Genomic DNA, 19,613 nt, shown 5'->3' on the forward strand with positions numbered 1-19,613 from the left:
ATTTTTTGACTCATGTATTAATTTCTGAAATGGAACCAGAACGGCAATTTGCATTATAGTGCTGTGTAGCACTGCAGGAGTATTTGAGTAAATGGAAATAATTTCAAATTACTGCTGTGTACTGCCCATTTCTAGTACTATGGAGTACAAAATTAACTTTGTGTGTTCATTTGTAATAGCATTTATGAAATTAAGGTTTTGAGGATAAATTGAAAAAAGCCCTCACAACTCCCAAACAAAACCCAAAACAAAACTTCAAAAGCAACCCAAAGCAAAATAAAAATAAAATAATAAAAAAAAATTAGTCCTGCCAAAAGACTGTGAGCCTGCTACAGGCAACCATGTTGTACATAGGTGTATTTTCTGAACTTCCTGTAACTGAGGTGATTGTGCTTAGAAATGGTCCGTGTAACGGTGAACTTTCAGTAAGACCAAGAAGGTCCCCTTTGGGGGTTGTCAGTGCAGCAGGATGGGAAGGCTGTCCCTCGTCCCCATGGTTGGCAGCGGCAGTGCTGCCCCTGAGGCAGGTCAGCCCTGCAGTTCCAGTCCTTCCATAGGCAGGAGGCTGCCCACCGTGGTGCCGCGCCTTCCTGCTCCCCGGGGCTGGCCAGTGGTGCACTGCACGATGTCCTCTCCTCCTCCCTGCTTTGGGAGTTGGCAGAGCGTGCTTCTCGCATGAGCTCGCCCTCCTCCTCAGATACTGTCTCGTAGGGCAGCACTCCTGTCTGAGACTAATGGATGCATCTTTCTGATCATAGAGTAATGACATTACAAACCCAGACTTCTCTTTTTAGTAATCTCCTCCTTTTTTTTACTTTAGAAGAAGCAAGGGTCTTTCATTTATCACAGCCAGTGTTTTTCGTTATTGGACAAACTACACTGCTATAAACTAAGCACCCAAACTAACTACCCATAAATCTTTGTTTATGGGTAATTACTGATAACTCTCTGCAAATTACATTCTCTCTGATGGACAAACTATGAAGCTCTGACTTTCTACTGTCACAGTTGAAACTTGGGGGAATAATCTGAGATCTTTTTGTTCTAGTCAGGCAGATTAACAGAGGAAACTGGGAGAAAACAAACTAACTCTTGCCGTTTTTAATGATACTACCACTAGACATTTCTGATGACTTTATAAGATGTGCTGAATGCTGTGTTCCTCCTTTAGGAACAAAATATGATGCTCTTACACAATTGCGTAAGCCCATGATGGAAGAAGGGGAATGAACATGGAACTGGGTGGTTAATTGTGTGACATACTAAATGGAAGATTTTATTTTATTTTATTTTATTTTATTTTATTTATTATTTTATTTTATTTTATTTCATTTTTTAATTTTATTTTTAATATTTACAAAATTAAGTTGAGGAGGAGGTTAGCAATAGTTGTTAGGTCCAGCAGGAAGCTAAGCACATGTGTTGAGACATTGGAAATAAGAGTCTTTTCCAACCACAGTTTGCTTAAAAAAAATTAAATGAAATTAACATGATGAAGTCTCCTCTGTCCTCTCTCACAAAATCTATGCTATTTTGCAGAAATCAATGAATGAGTCTAGAAGTTCCCCATAACTGGGAATTACTTTCACTGCCTATGGCTTTTGTAGTATGGCTGCAGTAACTGTATATATTCAAGTAACACATATATTAAGCTATAGTGTACTGAGCTAGGATAACTTCTGTGATTATTGTTACCAGTAACTGTGTATAAAATATATCATATGTGTGGTGAAATCATAGTCTGAAGTACAAGCTTGGAGCTCATTAAGGTCCCAAATAGTGTTAGCAGTATTATCAAAAGTTGATTACTCTGGTTTTATCTTCATGATGGTGCCTTTGAACAAGCAGTAAATCTATCTTTCTTTAGATTTGAATGGTTGGGATTTCCTCTGGATTTTCATTTTCCCTCAAGCTAGGTGCAATATCTATCTCTGTTACCTTGCAAATACTGATCAGCATGCTGTGCCTTTCCCCTCTTGACGTCCATGGCTTATTAAAACATTTGGTAGTTTGATACTGGCTGAGTATTGTCTGAATACCTGCCCAGTTTTGCTTAAAGTTGTCTTCCCATTTTCCTGATTTTCTTAGTTGTCAAAAACTTTCTGGCTAGGAGGTTGAGTCAACTCTGAACAAGTAATCTCTAGAGCCATGGTGTGCTTTTCCCACAGAGCAGCATCGTGTCCGAGTGTGGGTGGGTGTTCGAGCCTGAGAGATGTCTGTTTGTCAGAGGACGCATGAGCGTGTGTCCGCTGGTCGTGTGATTTACTGTCTGGTCCTGAGGGTAGCCTAGGTTTGGCAGTCTGTTTCTCCTTTGGATTTCAAATACTGGGCAAATACGAGTGAAAGGTGGTAGTGATATGATATGGCTGATAATTCCATTTTACCTGCAAGAGAAATAATGCAACTGATTATAAATGGCGTTCAGAGCAAGGTCTTTTATGCAGAATGCACATTCTGTCACAATACTTTAATACTGTAGCATAAGGAAATTACCAGAGGTTGAGGAATTATCCGTGAGGTGTTGTGAGACTGTAAGATGTTACCTGGTATGAAAAGAGACATTCTCCATCAGAAATTCATGTATGTTCATGTGGCGGGTTGACCCTGGCTGAAGGCCAGGTGCCCACCAGAGCCGCTCTCTCACTCCCCTCATTCACTAATCAGGGGAGAAAAGGCATAACGAAATGCTTGTAGGTCGAGATAAGGACAGGGAGAGATCACTCACTAATTATCGTCACGAGCAAAACAGACCAAACTTAGAGAGGGAATTCATCTAATTTATTACTAGGCAAAACAGAGTAGAGGAATGAGAAATGAAATCAACTCTTAAAACACCTCCCCCCACCCCTCCCATCTTCCCGGGCTCAACTTCACTCCCGGCTTCAACCTTCCCCCCCTCAGCGGCACAGGGGGACGGGGAGTGGGGGTTATGGTCAGTTCATCTCACGGTGTTTCTGCCGCTTCTTCATCCTCAGGGGGAGGACTCCTCTCATTGTTCCCCTGCTCCAGCATGGAGTCCCTTTCACGGGGTGCAGACCTTCAGGAGCAAACTGCTCTAGCGTGGGGTCCCCCATGGGGTCACAAGTCCTGCCAGCAAACCTGCCCTGGCGTGGGCTCCCCTCTTCACGGGTCCACCGGTCCGGCCTGGAACTTGCTCCAGCGTGGGCTTCCCACAGGCCACAGCCTCCTTCAGGTGCCTCCATCTGCTCCGGCGTGGGGTCCTCCACGGGCTGCAGGTGGAATCTCTACACCCCCTCATCCTTCCTCCATGGGCTGCAGGGGGACAGCCCGCTTCACCATGGTCTTCACCACGGGCTGCAGGGGGATCTCTGCTCCGGCGCCTGGAGCACCTCCTCCCCCTCCTTCTGCACTGACCTTGGTGTCTGCAGAGTTTCTTACATCTTCTCACTCCTCTCTCTGGCTGCAAAAGCTCTCTAAGTGTTTTTCTTCTTTTTAAATATGTTATCACAGAGGTGCTGATTGGCTTGGCCTTGGCCAGCGGTGGGCCTGTTTTAGAGCCGGCTGGCATTGGCTCTATCAGACACAGGGGGAGCTTCTAGCAGCTTCTCACAGAAGCCACCCCTGTAACCCCCCCGCTACCAAAACCTTGCCACGCAAACCCAACACAGTTCACTAGGAGTCAGTAGGCTGTGGTAGAGGCCAGTCTCCAGGAAGTGAAACAGATTTCTAGAAATTATGGCAACAGCAAAACACTATCACTAAACAAAGGAAAGTTTTCTTTAGATTATCTTTTTTGAGAGATAATTCAGTATTTGAAAGGGCAAATGAAATAAGTAAAAAAAAAATCCACTTTGACTGGGTGTGTTGCACTTCCATAAATAGTAGTCCCCTGTTCTTTCACTCTCTTGTGGCCCACACTAGCATTTTGGCTCCCGTTGTAGTCTGGCGATGCAATGTAACATGCATTGCTTTCTGTTAAACGCAGGGTGAAAGAATCTCTGGCTAAAAATTGTGCACCTAGGTTTTAAAGCACTGCTTCCAGTTCATGTGTTTTGGTATGTTTTAGTTTCCATCCTGCAGTGCAGAACAGATTCAGCTCCTTGCAGCGTTTGGAGTTCACCGTTGCGTTTGCTGGTCTTGTCTGTACCTCTGTAAATTGGAGAGGATTCATTTGAACTCATGGGCAGCAAACCATTGAGTGGGCCTTGGTAAAGCTCAGCAAGTCAATAGTGGATTCCCAAGCAGGGATGATACAGTCTCAGACCAATACAACAAAGGAGTAAGGTCTGACTCAGTAGAAATAATACAGTTCATCTTCTCTCATATGCCTGGCAAAAGGGATATTTGAAAAGGTACTTCAATTTTCCTGCTGATAAATGCACTCGAAATATTCTAATTCCATCTGTCCTGTTTCTTTCCTCTCTTTTGAGAGGAGAGGGAGGATTTGCAATAAATAACAAGAATGTTGTTTGGAATTGTGATATACTGAAGTATTTGCTGAGTGTAACTTCATACCCTTGAGGGCAATCCACTGACCAAAACTAAGAGCTGTTTCACAACCCAAATGAATCAGACAGAGAAATGTAGGTCTTCTGAATCAGGGTGACCTTTTTAGGATTTCTTTCCCTCTCTCTCTGTATAGAGTTTCACCATATGGCCAGGCTATCTCAGCATCTCTGCAGCACCAGCAGTAGCAGCAGCATTGGATTTCTCTGCCTGTAGCCAGGCCCACCCTGCTGAAAGATTAGCAGATGGACTATGTCTGAAGTTAGCGATTTTCACTGGAGGTGCAACACATGTATATTTAAACACCTTGGTTTTACATTTCAAAAAGGACGATATGCCACATCTTAAAAAGTCAGTCTAACTTGACTTCCCCAAGGAGCACAAATGAAAGAATAATGCAGCACTTGGAAGTCAGTTTCTTGGATAATCATGTCCCTGACACAGACTGGCACAAAAATTATATTTTAACAAGAGGGAGAGTTTTTGCCTCAGGGCAGTAATTCAGGAGTTTTACTTACTTTTCTATTCTTGCAGCTCAACACTGCAAAAAAGCTTCCACAGTAATCTTACATTTTACTGGAGGTTATTTATGAGGTCTTTGATGATGAGGGGGTTTTGCCCTTTGATAAAAGCTAAGAGGTATCTGAACTATGTCTCATTTCTTTTTCAATTCCCCCTTCTGGTTTTTTTTTTAAGGCATTAGTAGTCCCATGTTAGAATAGTGCTGTTTCTAAAAGAAAATGTCTTTTGTTTTTTATTTTTGGAGCAACAAAGGCATAAATTTAATATTCTTAACCACTCATCTTCACAGATTTTATAGTACAACACCATGCAATTAGGTCCTAATCCTACTCAGTTGCTGATGGCAAATTTGCCCTGTAGATAAATTTTGCATTTACGCTGCTATAGAAAGTCTTAGTAAAGACAAGGGATTTCAAAAGTGCTATAATTGACTAAATGCAGCCACAGGGGGAAATCCAGAGATGTTGGAGTAAATGTAGGATAGCAGTATGTTGTTCAGGTAGCAGGCTTTTTCCTGAGGGAACTGACACAATGGCTTTGAAGACTCCTATTCAAAAATATGAATATAGAGAAATGAAGCAGTTAATTTGAAATATATGACCTGAAACTCCTAAGTGACTTGCAATAGCCTGTAACTAACTTCATGTAAGAACAAGAATATGTAGCAGATGGAAACATTTCTCAGTAACATCTGCTTTGGAGTGAATTTTTTGCTTATGTATGTGAAAGATTAATAGATACAGCTAGACAGGTGTTAGTTTTTCTATATCCTGGAATGTCAGTTCTGGTTCTTTAGCATTAAACTGCTTTGAGTGTGTTTTGTTCTTGATCTGACTGACATATTTTTCCACATTGTGCAGTCATTGTCTGGATGTACAACTGCATGACACCACCATGTCCCACTTCTGACCTAAACTATTTTTTAGACCTACATCGGATGTCCACTGTTGAAAGGCTGTTGTATAATGCAGACACTCTTCAGTCTTTATATACCTCAACTTTCTGTTGCCTTTGAAAAGAGATACAGAGTGTTTACAACTTTCCAGAGCAACAGCAGAATGTATTTGAGGCTGTCAACTCTAAGGAGTGCTAAACTTCTACTGGGAAAACGGTGTCCAAGAGTAATGCTTGTATTGAAAACTTCTGTTTTCCTGTAAGTACTAGAAAAGCATCTTAGCGACGTCCTTCTGATGTTTCTGTTTGTTGCTTTTATTTGCAAAACATCTTTCTTCAGGAAAACAGAAAAATCTAGTGTTTGGTGTTTCTGGTTTCACTGGGGTATGGTGTTACTCAAGCTAGCTCTGAATCACCTGTTTTCTTCCAATATGGCTTTACCAAAGGAAAAAAAGATGTGCAAAGTGGGTTTAAACCCTCATTAGCACCAGCTTATGTATTGTGCATGTTCCAGTGTCCTGTGATAAAACCATGGCCATGTGAGGGGGTGTGTAGTCCCTCCACCTCCCTCAAGTCATACTGAGGTTATGTTCATTGTTTCCTCTTGCTATGGCTAAACATTTTTTAAATATCTGAATTTGTTTGTAGATACGCCCTAGTTTCCATCAATCTGAACCACATTTTTTATATAACCAGGGAAAGGATAGACATTTAGATGTAACCTAAGGCTATTTTTACTATGAGGTGTTTTAGTTTACGTTCTGCCTACCTAATTTACTAACTGACCATGAACAGGACTGGGAGAGTTGCTAACATAAACGGTGCACACTCATTCCCAAAATATGGAGGTACTTAGCACAGAGAAATACTGCTGATATAAATGCAGTAAATACATGGGTAATAACTTACAGGGCTGGTGATAGCTCCAGCAGGTAAATGGAAGAACTGAAAGACTGCAGGAGGAGAGAGACAGAGAGCGGGACAAAGCCTCCAGTGTCCGTGAGACTGCCATCTGCATTGTGCACAACACTTTTTGGATCCTTGGGTGTTTATAGCAAATGTAATGTAAACTACTCACACTAAAGGGCAAGGGCTGTGTTTAGCCATGATCATTAATATTTTGTCAGCCATAACCACTTGGCTTTATTGTCAAGATAGGACATAGTCCTCCACAAATTTCTGTGATATGTGTGCTTGCAACAGTTTTTAAAGTTTGTCACTGTATTCAGTGTTTGAAAAACATTAGTGTTTCATGAAAAAAACATTATTTTCCTGACTGAATCCCCAAATTTGTCATTTCCAACAGATTTACTATTAAGTCAGTGGGGGAAAAACTAAATTGTATTGTAAAAGACTACATAGATGGAGGCATAATAAAGAATCTCTGAATGAAAAAAATGGATAAAAATTCTCAGCATTATGGTGAACCTTAAAAATTATACAGATTTTTTTCCAAGATGTAACAAATTTAGAAATGTATTATACTTTGTCATCCTTTTTGAAGCCAAAGCTTTAGACACCCCGACCTTACTAAAGTTCTTTATATAATCGACATATGCTAAAACTTTGTGATATATCTTTTGCAAGATCAAAACATTATTAACTAGATACTTGCACGGTATATGAAAATATTGTGAAAACATAATTAAGCAATCTGGATGGTCTGTTGATCACAATGAGTATTATACATACTCTGCTAAATCTTAAAAAAAGAATTGCTGTTCAATTTCAGATGAGTTTTGGTAAATCAGACTCACAGAGTCCCAATGCAGAAGCAACATTTCAACATATGTAAAGCTCACCAAGTTTGCAGAGAGTTTGACTGCAGTAGCTGGCAGCGCATAAGATGTCAGTAAGGGTATTTTCTTTTTAAACATCAAGAAAACCGATCGTGGGAGGAGGGTGGCAGGAACACATGATACCTTTCACAGCTTGATTCTTATCCATCAGAGGAAAATGCTGCAGATGCAATGTTTGATCATCCCTCTGTGGGACACAAAGTGTCGTGCAGCATGGCTGGACAGCCCTCTCCAAACCTGCTTGTCTGACAACAGCCTCACGAAGATCTGTGGAGGTCTGTGTCAAAGACTTCCTACCAGCTTGTGCATCACAGCTCCTTTCACAGGTCTGGCAGCATCCAGCTGTGGCTGATGTGGACGCTGAAGCCCAGGCCTGCAGAGGACATTTGCTGTGCAGGGTGGGCACCAGCTATTTGCTTACATTGAGAGCTAATTGCATGACTGTAACCCAATTAGTGCTTACAAGTGCATGAACCAGTGCATGGGCATAACTGGCTGCACTTTTTGCTCCAAACCTCTGTGAAAGTACACGGGGAACTTTTTTTTAATATGTTTAAAAAACAAATTGTGAATCCTATACAGACTGTGTTGCAAATACTGCTTCACTGTTATTCTTTTTTACATTGTAATAAAGGTTGGAAAGACCAGTTTTCATGTCACTGGAGTATGCTGTGCTTGAAGATTCAGTACTGTGAGGAGAACATGAAAGAATTAATTTAGTTTTAAATCTGTAATACGCCATTGTGCTGAATTCTTTATGTACATGAGTACAGACCAACATAGATTAGATTAGAATCATTATCCTGGATTACAGAGCAGCTCTGATAGCTGAAAAGCCTCAGTTCTTTAAAAATGGAAATTGCAGTCATTGGAAACTGCAGTCTCTCTGCCGATTAAACAGTGGCTTGGTCAGTGGCTGGTGTAGGGAGCTTCAAGAAAAGATAAAAGATGTTGATGGAGTAGAAGATCTGGAATCTTCTCTTGGAAAACAGTAATTTCACTCTTGTAACTACAGAAAAGAGCTCCCTCATCTCAAGTGTTGAGTAGTGGTGACAGATTCTTGAAAACGTAATTCACTGTCCATGCACTTGTTTGCATAGATATGTCATTAGTTACCCGGATGGTCTGTGATCACCGTCACTGAGAATGGTTTCTGTGACATTTTGAACATCCTGCTGAAGTTCCTGTAGGTACAAATATCTGCATCAGGAGCTGTCAAATGATAGGAGGATAAAAAATGGAATTTCACAAAAAGCAGAAAAAGCAACATGGAATAGAGCATACAGCACTAGCTCTCGAAAGGGACAAAGCTGAAGGTGCAACATTGGTTACATTTACCAAGGAAGAGATTTGAGAAATGTGCTAAGGGGAAGACCAAAAGAAGAAAAAGTTAAGAAGTCCTTTACTTAGTAGGGAAGACAAGCAAATAAAACATTGTGTAGAGAAATATGGGGGTTTTGTAAAAGGTTAATAGAATATTAAAGGCAAAATAGAGCAGAAGTGAGATTATTTAGGTAAGTTATAGAATCATCGAATCATAGAATGGTTTGGTTTGGATGATTCTATGATGATCTAGTTCCAAACCCCCTGCCATGGGCAGGGACACCCTCACCAGACCACGTTGCCCAAAGCCCCATCCAACCTGGCCTTAAACACTTCCAGGGAGGGGGCCTCCACAATGTCTCTGGGCAACCTGTTCCAGTGCCTCACCACCCTCACGGTAAAGAATTTCTTCCTCATATCTAATCTAAATTGACCGTCCTTCAGGTTAACACCATTACCCCTTGTCCTGTCACTGCATGCCTTTATAAAGAGTCCCTCTCCAGCTTTCTTGTAGGCCTCCTTCAGGTACTGGAAGGCTCCTATAAGGGGAAGGCTGCTACGAGTCAGAGTGCTGATGTTGGGGGACAGTTGGTGAAGTTCACCCCAGAATGCTGAAGAAACTTCTAGGGCAAAACCTGAATCTTCAGCTATTATCCTTGAGAAGTGACTACAGGTAGGTGAGGTCCCAAAAGTCCAGAAAAAAGTAAAACACAGACATGTGACAAAAGGGTGGAGGTGAGGACGACTGAGTCCATAAATTATAGTTCAATAGGGCTGACATCAGTACCTGGAAAAATATTGAAACATGTTATTAGATGATAAATTTGTAAAAGCTTAGAGAGTGGTAAGAGAGAGGCAGGTGGTACTGGCATGGCTTGAGTCTGTGTGTGTGACCCAGAGAGTTCTTCTTGTTCATTTTGTTTTCCCAAGTGTCCTTGGCCTAGGACATAAGGTGGGCATGGTAAATACAACGTACCTTGACTTCTGGTGAGATTCCCGCAGGGCTGATGTACGGGTTTGCCTAGCAAGGTTTTGGTAGTGGGGAGGCTGCAGGGGTGGCTTCTGTAAGAAGATGCCAGAAGCTGCCTCTGTGTTGGACAAGGTTAGTTCCAGCTGGCCAAAGCTGGGCCCATCAGTGATGTTGGGAGCGCCTCTGGGATGACATATTTGAGAAGGGGTAAAAAATGCAACAACAGCATTTGAGACAGGAGTGACAGTATGTGAGAGAAACAACTTTGCAGACACCAAGGCCAGTAGAGAAGGAGGGGGAGGAGGTGTTCCAGGTGTCAGAGCACAGATTGCACAGATTGCCCTGCAGCCCATGGAGAAGACCATGGTGAGGTAGGCTGTGCCCCTGCAACCCATGGAGGACCACGGTGGAGCAGATATCCACCTGTAGCCCATGGAGGACCACATGCCCGAGCAGGTGGATGTTCTCCAAAAGAGGCTGTGACCCCGTGGAGAGTCTGTGTTGGCACAGGCTCCTGGCAGAACGTGTGGCCCCACGGAGAGAGGAGCCCAGGCAGGAGCAGGTTCGCTGGCAGGACTTGTGACCATGCTGGAGACCCATGCTGGAGCAGTTTGTGAAGGACTGTATCCCATGGGAGGAACCGCATGCTGGAGCAGGGGTAAGAGCATGAGGAGGAAGGAGTGGCAGAGACGTGTGACAACCAGACCGCAACCCTCATTCCCTGTCTCCCTGCCTCGCTCATGGGGAGGGGGTAGAGGAGTTGGTAGTGAAGTTGAGTCTGGGAAGATGGGAGGGATGAGGGAAGGTGGTTTTAGTTTTCTTATTTCTCACCATTATGCTCTGATATTAATTGGCAAGAAATAAAATTAATGTCATAGCATCATAGAATCATAGAAGGGTTTGGGTTGGAAAGGACCTTTAAAGGTCATCTAGTCCAACCTCCCTGCAATAAGCAGGGACATCTTCAACTCGATTAGGTTGCTCAGAGCCCTGTCCAACCAGACCTTGAATGTTTCCAGGGATGGGGGATGGTTTTCCAGGGATTTCCCTGAGTCTGTTTTGCCTGTAATGGTAACTGGTAAGAGATCTCCCTATCTTCATCTTGATCCACAAGCTTTTCCATTGTATTTTTCTCCCCTGTCCTGTTGATGGAGAAGTGTTACAGCAGCTTGGTGGGCACCTGCAGCCAGCCGAGTTCAACCCACCACAGTTGTGCATGGCATTCCTGTAACTCTGAGAAAGAAGGTGTGGTGACCTCAGCCTCCTGCCCACTTTGCCCCTTGGGGAGGGTGGGAGGTGGCACCAGGGTAGGTAGCGGGGAGTGCCCCATGGCAGCTGCCTCCTGGTGGCAGTGATAGCTCAGGACTGACAGCACCATTCCTGCGTGCATGAGGAGGAAATTCAACATTTAGAGAAGGGCTAGACCTACTTAGGTCTTTCCCAGCCACCAGAAAAAAAGTCTGCCCAGCCAGAAAGGTTGAGCTTTATAGTTTTGGAAGGTCAAATCTGACTTGATACCTACCCCACACTTGCAGTAAATTGGCATTTGGTCGTCAGAGTTACCAGGACTGTAAAAGTTATCACTCTGATGGAAATAACCTCCCAATGATATAACCTGCAGTTGAGTACATTACCTTAATTCTATCATCATTTTCCCAGGAAATCTGTTTTTTTCTGTTTTACATATAGTATCAGTGTGCTCCCTGCTGCAGCTTTCTACTGTAGCTTTATTGCAATAAAATTACAACCAAGTGTAAATCTGCAGGTTATCATTATGATGATAGGAAATTAGGTTTTCTGACTGTTATTAGAAATGACAAATTAAAAGTGGTCCCTATTATGGAAAACCAGCTATTTCAGTTTATGTTTTTACTTAAAAAATACAGTGTCTTTAATGGAGAATATATTTAAGTCTGATCAGAATTCACAAAACGTTATAAAAAGTGTTCATTTAGGGAGCATTGGCAAAATATAATACACTCCTCCAAACTCTTCTGCATTGCCTGGCTTTCAGTCTTTCCTCTTATGATTACAAATGGCCGTTCTACGAGGTTTAAAAAAAGAAAATATACAGACTAGCTAGAAAAAAGCCCCAATAAATTCTAAATCTGCTATATATTAGAAGTTTGTCTGTTGTCTTGTGGTAAGAGATCCTGGGTTGGCATTGCATGTGAACTTCTTGGCAAAAACAACTTATTTCAGAGAAGCTGTTGCATAGGATTTGATGATTCAGCACAACATGAACCTCCAAGGAGAAAGCTGTGTAGCTTACCAAAATTAAGGCTATTCAGGGTAAGCATGGGCGTAAGAGCTTGCAGAATCTCAGAAATTACTTGGCCTAAATTAGCTGGTAAAGAATTTTGTTCTGAGCTTGGTTGAGATATGCAGACACAAATAGCCATGACATTTTCCCTGATTTGAAAAGGTTACTCTTTTCTATACAGAGCAAGCTGCTAGTAGTCAAACTTCTGTAGCCTCCCTTCTGCCTCCCTTCCCTTGACTAGGAAAACCAAGAGTCATTATGTGGATGCATGAAGCTGTTCGTGGTGCCGCATGTTGTCATTTAGTGCAAATGCTAGTTTGCCTCTGCACCTGGAGATTGTCATGAAGAGCAGTAATCAATGATGTTGACACCTACTCAAAGTTCAGACTGTTTAAAACACTTCCTAATGAAGGAATGTGCCACTGGAGAAAAGCAATCAGGCAGTTCTGCAATGGCTCAGGAAGGAAGGAAGGTGTCTCAATGCCGTTCCAAAGGTTTTTATAAGGTTTTACTGCTCAGCACTCTTTGTCCTCACATACGCTCTTCATTGGGATTGAATGAAGAGTGTTTATTCTTCATTAGTATCTCTTGCGGGGGAGGGGGGAGGAAGTGCTGCTAACAAGCAAATGGTTTAAATGGTGCTTAAAATAAGGCCTGTATACTTCCAGGGGAGCTATGTTGACGGAACTGTTTCAGTCGTCAGGCTTTGTGTGCTGCTTAGGGAGGGTTACATAGCATGTCACACAGAAAGTGTGTGCGCAGAGCCTGTGGCAGTGAGAATATGCCTGAAACTGCCAATCCAAAGATTTGGGTCTGTGTCTTGCACAGGTAGACTGGTTTTGAAAATTTGCCCCAGTGTTTCCAAACTTCAGTACCAAGAATGAAAATCTGCATCCAGCTGGAAGCAGCATGACTTCACTCAGTCTACTCTTCTTCCTCCTTTTCTTTGCTCTCCCTATTTCACTGAACTACCTAAACGTGAGTGGGTAAGTACTCTCCTGTGCCTGAAAAGAGAAGAGCAGTCTCAAAGGAAACTCTGGTTACAATAAAATATTCAAAATCAATTTCTGCATCTATTGGACCACAAGAACTTCTTGTTGAAAAATAAACCTGACATTGTTACAAGTTGGTTTTCAGCCAACTTTCAGCTGCAAGTTTTCTCCAGGCTTGATAGGAAAGAAATTGGTTTTACTATTGAGAACTCCCCTGCTATTTTAGACATACGGTTGTTCTTATATGTGGCCTAACCCAATTTTTTAAAGGGGCTAAAGGAAAAAGGAGAAGGAGCAAATGTATCTTCTATACATTTTTCTTCCACAGTGCTGTATGAAGTGCTCTGATCTTGACCTCTTATCTGCATTTCAGCACTCGAAGCTTTGTTCAGGAAGCAACTTCCTGAAAGCGGAGTACACCAAGGAAAGCAATGTACATGTAGTAAAGCAATAACCTTTGAAATTCACCGTAGTTTGAATTTTGCTTCCATGTTTTCAAATTAAGGTCTGAGGTAATTTCTTGTTCTTTTAGTAAGTCTGGGTCAGCTGTATTCTTCCATTCAATGAAAGGCAGGGAAGCCAGATTTGTCAAAATGCTTTAAGATATGCAGTTTTGGGAGCCCGTTTCTGGTCCTTGATGCTTACCCACCAGCTAACCAGAGACTGAAGAAGCAGTCTTTGAGTTGGGGGAAATAATGTTAACATGGATATTATAGAATACAGCTAATTTAATCACTAGCTGAATGCCCACTGTTTTAAAAGGCAATAATGCCAGATGTAACAAAGTGTTTAGACTCCTTGTGGGCTAGAGGTCTTTTTCTATAAATCTCCTGCAGTACTTGAGGGAGGTGCCCCACTGGAAGCTAGTGAGAAATGCTGCTGCAGTCCCAGCAGGAATTAGCAGCTACTGGTCCAGCCACTGCAGCAGCAGTGGCTTGGACAGCTGCATTTTAATTAGTGTTTCACCAGCCAACCTAGCCCACATCTAAAGGATTACAGTTCTCGAAATTGTTACAGATTCAAGAATATTGGCAAGCACTAATTTGATTACTGTTCAGTGAAAAACAGCGTATGTCTTTTGTTGGAAATATGGTTATGTAAGGGTCCTTTTTTTTGTCTGCTGAATGAAGGCTGAATATCGAACACCTCTTGTTGGTCTATTGCATTGCCTTTGCAAGCCAGCCTGAACAGGACTCAATTGCTAAAAAGTCCTTTCACCTCAAATATTAGAAAATCAACACAGCAGCTGAAAGTCATAGAGTCAAAATCTGAAAGGGTATGGATTTTTTTTCTTGTCAAAATCAAAGCAGACAGAGCTCTGAAATACAGTAGAATTAGCTTTCCTTTCCAGAACTGTATATGTTTTTTCCACCAGCCTTGCCTTCCTCAAAGATTAGTTTCATTCCTTATAGAGTATAGGAGTTCAAGGTCTCTCCCTCCTACATTATGTTCGTTTTGTGAAATTTTCCATTCTCTTTACAAGATGTGAAATAATGAGGAGGAAGGGAGGGCTGCAGTTGCACAGAATTGTCTGCAAGTCCTGTATATGTAGATATTAATGTTAAGAAGCTTTTAGATAAGATTTGAGTAATTAAGAATTACTTGTAAGTTCATTGTAGAAAGAAAGTTTGTTTTGATATACTTTCGCATGAAATGCAAGGTGTGAGAATTTCTGAATTTACATGTATGTGCTTTTTTAAATGAAGGAAATAGTAGTAATGCCATGGAATATATATTTTTTAAATGTAATTTTCATTTGTATGTGTGTCAGTAGTTTTGGCAATGATTTTTTTGTTCTGTCCAGTCTTTATCTTCAAACAGGGCATTTAATTTTGAGGTCTAGGAACTGTAATTTCGTTCCTACAAATGCATTTTGAACTTCTAGTGTATATATAAGAAAGAGTGAATTAATGTCTTTATACTTCTGTAGACTGTAGAAAAATCAGTATTCTTTATGGAAAACAATACTAGACTTTAATCTGTTAGTGCAGTACTGGCAGCACAGATTTCTGTGGTTCTGTATTAGGCACAGTTTTCTTGGGACCATTCATTCTTTCACCTGATTTGTTTGAACAGATTGTGTAATTGTTCTTTGACTGCATGAAGCACAAACTAATTTATTTTTCAAATATCAATTCAGAACTTAAGGAATATAATCCAAATGAAATTTACAGGAGATTACATTGAGGACTGTATTTGTACTGAGTTGATTCAAAATGCACTATAAAACCCGGGATGAGTGGGCATGATATAGAGATGCTGACCTACTTTTGAAAGGATCCATTTTCTTACTTCTTGTGAAGATACTGTCAGTGACTGTTTGTTTATTTTATTATAAAAACTGCAGCTCTAGGAATTCACCTTTCCTGCCTACCTGTGACAAAATATACATCTGGCTGTGTTTCATTTTGGTTCTCATTCCTGTTTCAGAGGCAGAGGCTTTTTAGGGGGGCTGGGAGGAGAAAAGACTTTTTCCAACCCAGCTCAAATTCTGTGTCTTTTCTTGCCTAAGCTCTTCTCTCTCTGCCAGTCTCCACTGTGGGTCCAGCCTGATGATGCAAATTCCATTTTCTCCTTTATGTGCAAATTCTGCTCATCACTTCCACCTCCATAATGCCCCTCCTGGGCGTCCCTGCCTTCCTTCCATCTGTGGTGACACCACTATTTTTGACTGCATGTATTTGAAATGTAACCATGCCTTTTCTCTCAGCTGCGCAGTCTGGACCCCTTAGCACAAGCAGAGCGCTATAGTGCTGTCACCCAATCTCTAAAATAGTGTCCTTCTAAAGTAATTGTGAATTCAATAACACATGAGGATAATAATAAGAAAAATAATCCGGAATACTCAACAAAGTGTATATTAGGGGGGCAAAAAGTTCTGTGTGTATATTTTTAATATCTTAAAAATCAGTTTTCAAATTTGTGTGGAAACAACACACATGCAGAGTTCAGTCATTGAATTTTAGATTAATTTCACATATTAAGTGGTTCTTGTAATACTTAAATTTTTTCATACAATCATTTGATTAATGGCTGAGTGAGTTTACCATGTCACTGAGGTATTTGTTCTGTGGGAAAACCAGTTCTGTGCTAATACCGAGTTCAGTGTGTGGCAGCTGTGATACATTCCATGCAGAGGACATCATGACGTTTCTCATGAGTTGTTGTTATCCTTGATGTAGGCAGCATCACATGGAAGTGAGTGTTTTATTGTCCATTATGATCAAGTAGTGAAGACACAAACATAATTTTTAGGTCTTTTATAAGTTCAGAACTGGATATCGAAACCCATTTGTGTAGTAAAGCATATAGCATACATAGTAAAGTGGTTTGGGGATTTTTTTTGTTCTTTAGCATGTTCACAGTTATACCTCGGCTTTTAAAAGTAAATCTTTAACAGAACTGTTAAGCAGCTTTCCAGACAGAAACACATATGTCAGTAAAAGAGAATGACAATGTTTTCAACAATGTAGGAGTTCTAATTTTTACTATTCTCCAACTTGGCCAACTATATATTCCAAGAATGTGCCTTTTTTCATATTTTTCCAGCCAGCTTCAAATAATTTGTTTTGGGTTAAGGCAGCCTGTTCTATGCTGAGAAGAGATCTGCAAGCAAAAAAGCAACAGCTGAGTGCTCCTTTAAACCTAATTTTCTTTAAAACTAAATAAATACACACTTACATGCAGAAATAGATACAATAAAATATTTCATATAAATATAAGTGTACGTATGTATGCATGTATGTATTGACCAACTAGGAAGAGGGAAGAGCAGGCAGGATAATTTTTAATATGCCAACAAAATATAGTGAGTAATCTTGTGGTTGGACTCATCTGGACTATGGGAGACTTAATTTCTGTTTTTCAGTCCGAATTGGTAATGGGTTGCTTGCCAATCACACACTGCAATGTACTTCTGCAAGTGATTATTAGATACCTGGGCTGAGGGTCCACTCAGTTTCTTCTGCTGAAACTATTCATGCTATAGGACTAAATATTCCCTAGAGTTGGTATCTGCTGTATAACCATTGAGTATAGGTGATCTCTTTCTATAGCACCATTAATATTTATCATTTAGACGAAGTGGAACACCACCTGCAGAGAAAGGGACATTGAGAAGCTCACAATCTGTCTATCTGGCAATAAATTTTACGCTTGTAGAAAGTGACATGTGGCCACAAGAATTTTTTGTTTCTGCATATTTCTGTTTTCTAACCAAATGTATCAATTAAATGTTTAGTTGGTACAAATTCCAGGTTTTGAGAGCCCAGTTGTTGGCAGTCAGTGTTTGATGCTGAAAAACTTAAGGGCAAGAGATTACAATTAGCAGCTCTCTGGGCTTTTCAGTTACACATGACATTTTTTGCAGCTGAAGCTTCCCACTGCTTTTTGGTGATGAAAGCTTGAATTGCTCCAATTGTATTGCTGACCTTCCAAGACATACAGGCTCAGGAAGGCTGTATGTGCTGATTCAGCAGAAGGCTCACTGAGCTCCAGCAGGAAGCCAAAATATGCAAAGCAAAATGCACTTCTTTGCACAAGGCAATTCTGTTTGCACATTTACATTAAGACCCATAGGTTACTTTTTTCCCCTCCTTTTTTTTCTTTCTTTTTTCTTTCCTTTTTTTTAATGGGAAGAATCAAAGAGATCTTGTTACCACCAAAGAGACAAGGAGTCAGGTCTGTAACAGTAATGGCTGTCTGCTTCCTTTGTGTGGTGTTAAGCAGGTTGCCATCCCGTTCCTGAGTCCCACTGCTGTTTTCTGGCACGGAAAAGGAAGGCAGTGTTAGCTGCTGTTACCTCAGTGATCTCTTTTCTGGCTGATGGGAACGTGCCTGTCAGAGCTGGGCACAGGCACGTAAACCAAAGGAGATCTCTCTGAAAGCATTCCCAAGTCTTGTGATATCTTGTTGTCATTTTTTCCCCCAAATTAGGACTCCAAGGACGTGCTGTCAGAAATCTTTACAACAGGGAGTAATTTCTAAACTGTGAACAGTGACTAACAAGCCTGATGGCAAACTGCTCATCTGGACATGCCTTCATAAATTCCTGTCTCTCTGAGCTCTCATATGCCTCTTTCCTGGATTATGCTGCCTCTCTTCGAGCTTTGGGTACAGTCAAATCAACTGTTAAAGGTGGTGTCATGCTACCCCTGCTGGTGTAGCTGTCCATCTCATCACTAAACAGTCCTGTTAAATCGTCAGATGTGTTCTAGTGGCTAGGTTTTTATTCACGTGGAAGACAAACTGATAAAGCAAACACTGACAATAGCATTACTGAGAGACAATGACGACCCTCCATTGCTGCAGCAGCTGCAAACACCTGGAGATGTACACAGGAACGGTAATGTGTTTATTTGGATCGTCTGCTGCACAGCCTATCTAATTGTGCCCTCAAACAAATAAAAACATTTCTACAAGGTTTGCTGCCTACTTAGTAAGAGCATATGTAGACTAATGAGTTTAATGTTTATATTGGACTCTGAATATCTGAAGCAGGGTACAAGAATGATTTGCAGTTTATGCAGTGACTTCCCCATTACATTGCTGTAGTGAAATACTAGAGGTATAAAGCTTGTCACAGCAGGTTCTTAGAATTTTATCCTTTAACATTTTTGGTTGTACTTAAAAGATGTGAGGGGTTTTTTAATGTGGTGGTTTTTCTTTTTTTCTTTTTGCTAAATAGAGCCTTTTGAGAGTTGACCAAGGAGAGGAGATGTAATTAAATTCATGTAATGATCCTGGGAGTCACTGAGGCTTGCAGTACTCCCACACATTTATCAATACACTATTATGAGAGACAAATCATTTTAGCATTTGAGATGAAGTGAAGATTACTTTATGTGTATTTGATGCACACAAGCCTTCAAATGATTAAGCTGTGTAACCCTTGCCATAGGTGACCTTTCTTAATGAAGAGGTCTCTCTGAAATAAATCTTCTCAATCAAATGCTAGTTCTTGCGCTCATTCATCCACTCATAAAAATATGGTCATGTCTACGCAGAGCATTATCTGGTACCTGTGCCCGTGCTGAGGAGGGAGAAGTGCAGCACAAGCATGGTGGTTTTGTACAGCAGTGCACTTAGAATAATAAACTCCGTGTCACAGCTTTATTCATATAGTCAAACATGGCTATGCCATTCCACTGTTTAAAAGCAAGCTGCTCATCTCCTTCTGCAGCTTGTGTTCATCTCTTGTTGACATACTGAGATGGGTTTCTTCTGGTTCAAAGAGATCTGTAGTGCAATTTGGTGTGTGGTATATGTAAAATCCTACCACTGCAGAGTGGCTGTGTGCAGTTCTGCAATGTGTGTTATTCAGGAAGTCATGTACAATAAATGCAGTCCCTTCTAGCTTAAAAATCTGCAGCTATTTGGAAGTG

The 19,613-nt window shown here is 41.1% G+C and overlaps 1 protein-coding gene across 1 annotated transcript in view; it reads left to right on the forward strand.

Annotated features, from left to right (window-relative positions):
- The window catches only part of CAMK4 (calcium/calmodulin dependent protein kinase IV), a 173,940-nt gene that overhangs the window by 47,700 nt on the left and 106,627 nt on the right, over window positions 1–19,613 (forward strand). The gene's annotated exons all lie outside the window — the stretch shown is intronic.

This window comes from Grus americana, chromosome Z, assembly GCF_028858705.1.
Source record: "Grus americana isolate bGruAme1 chromosome Z, bGruAme1.mat, whole genome shotgun sequence".
NCBI classification, from domain to species: Eukaryota; Metazoa; Chordata; class Aves; order Gruiformes; family Gruidae; genus Grus; species Grus americana.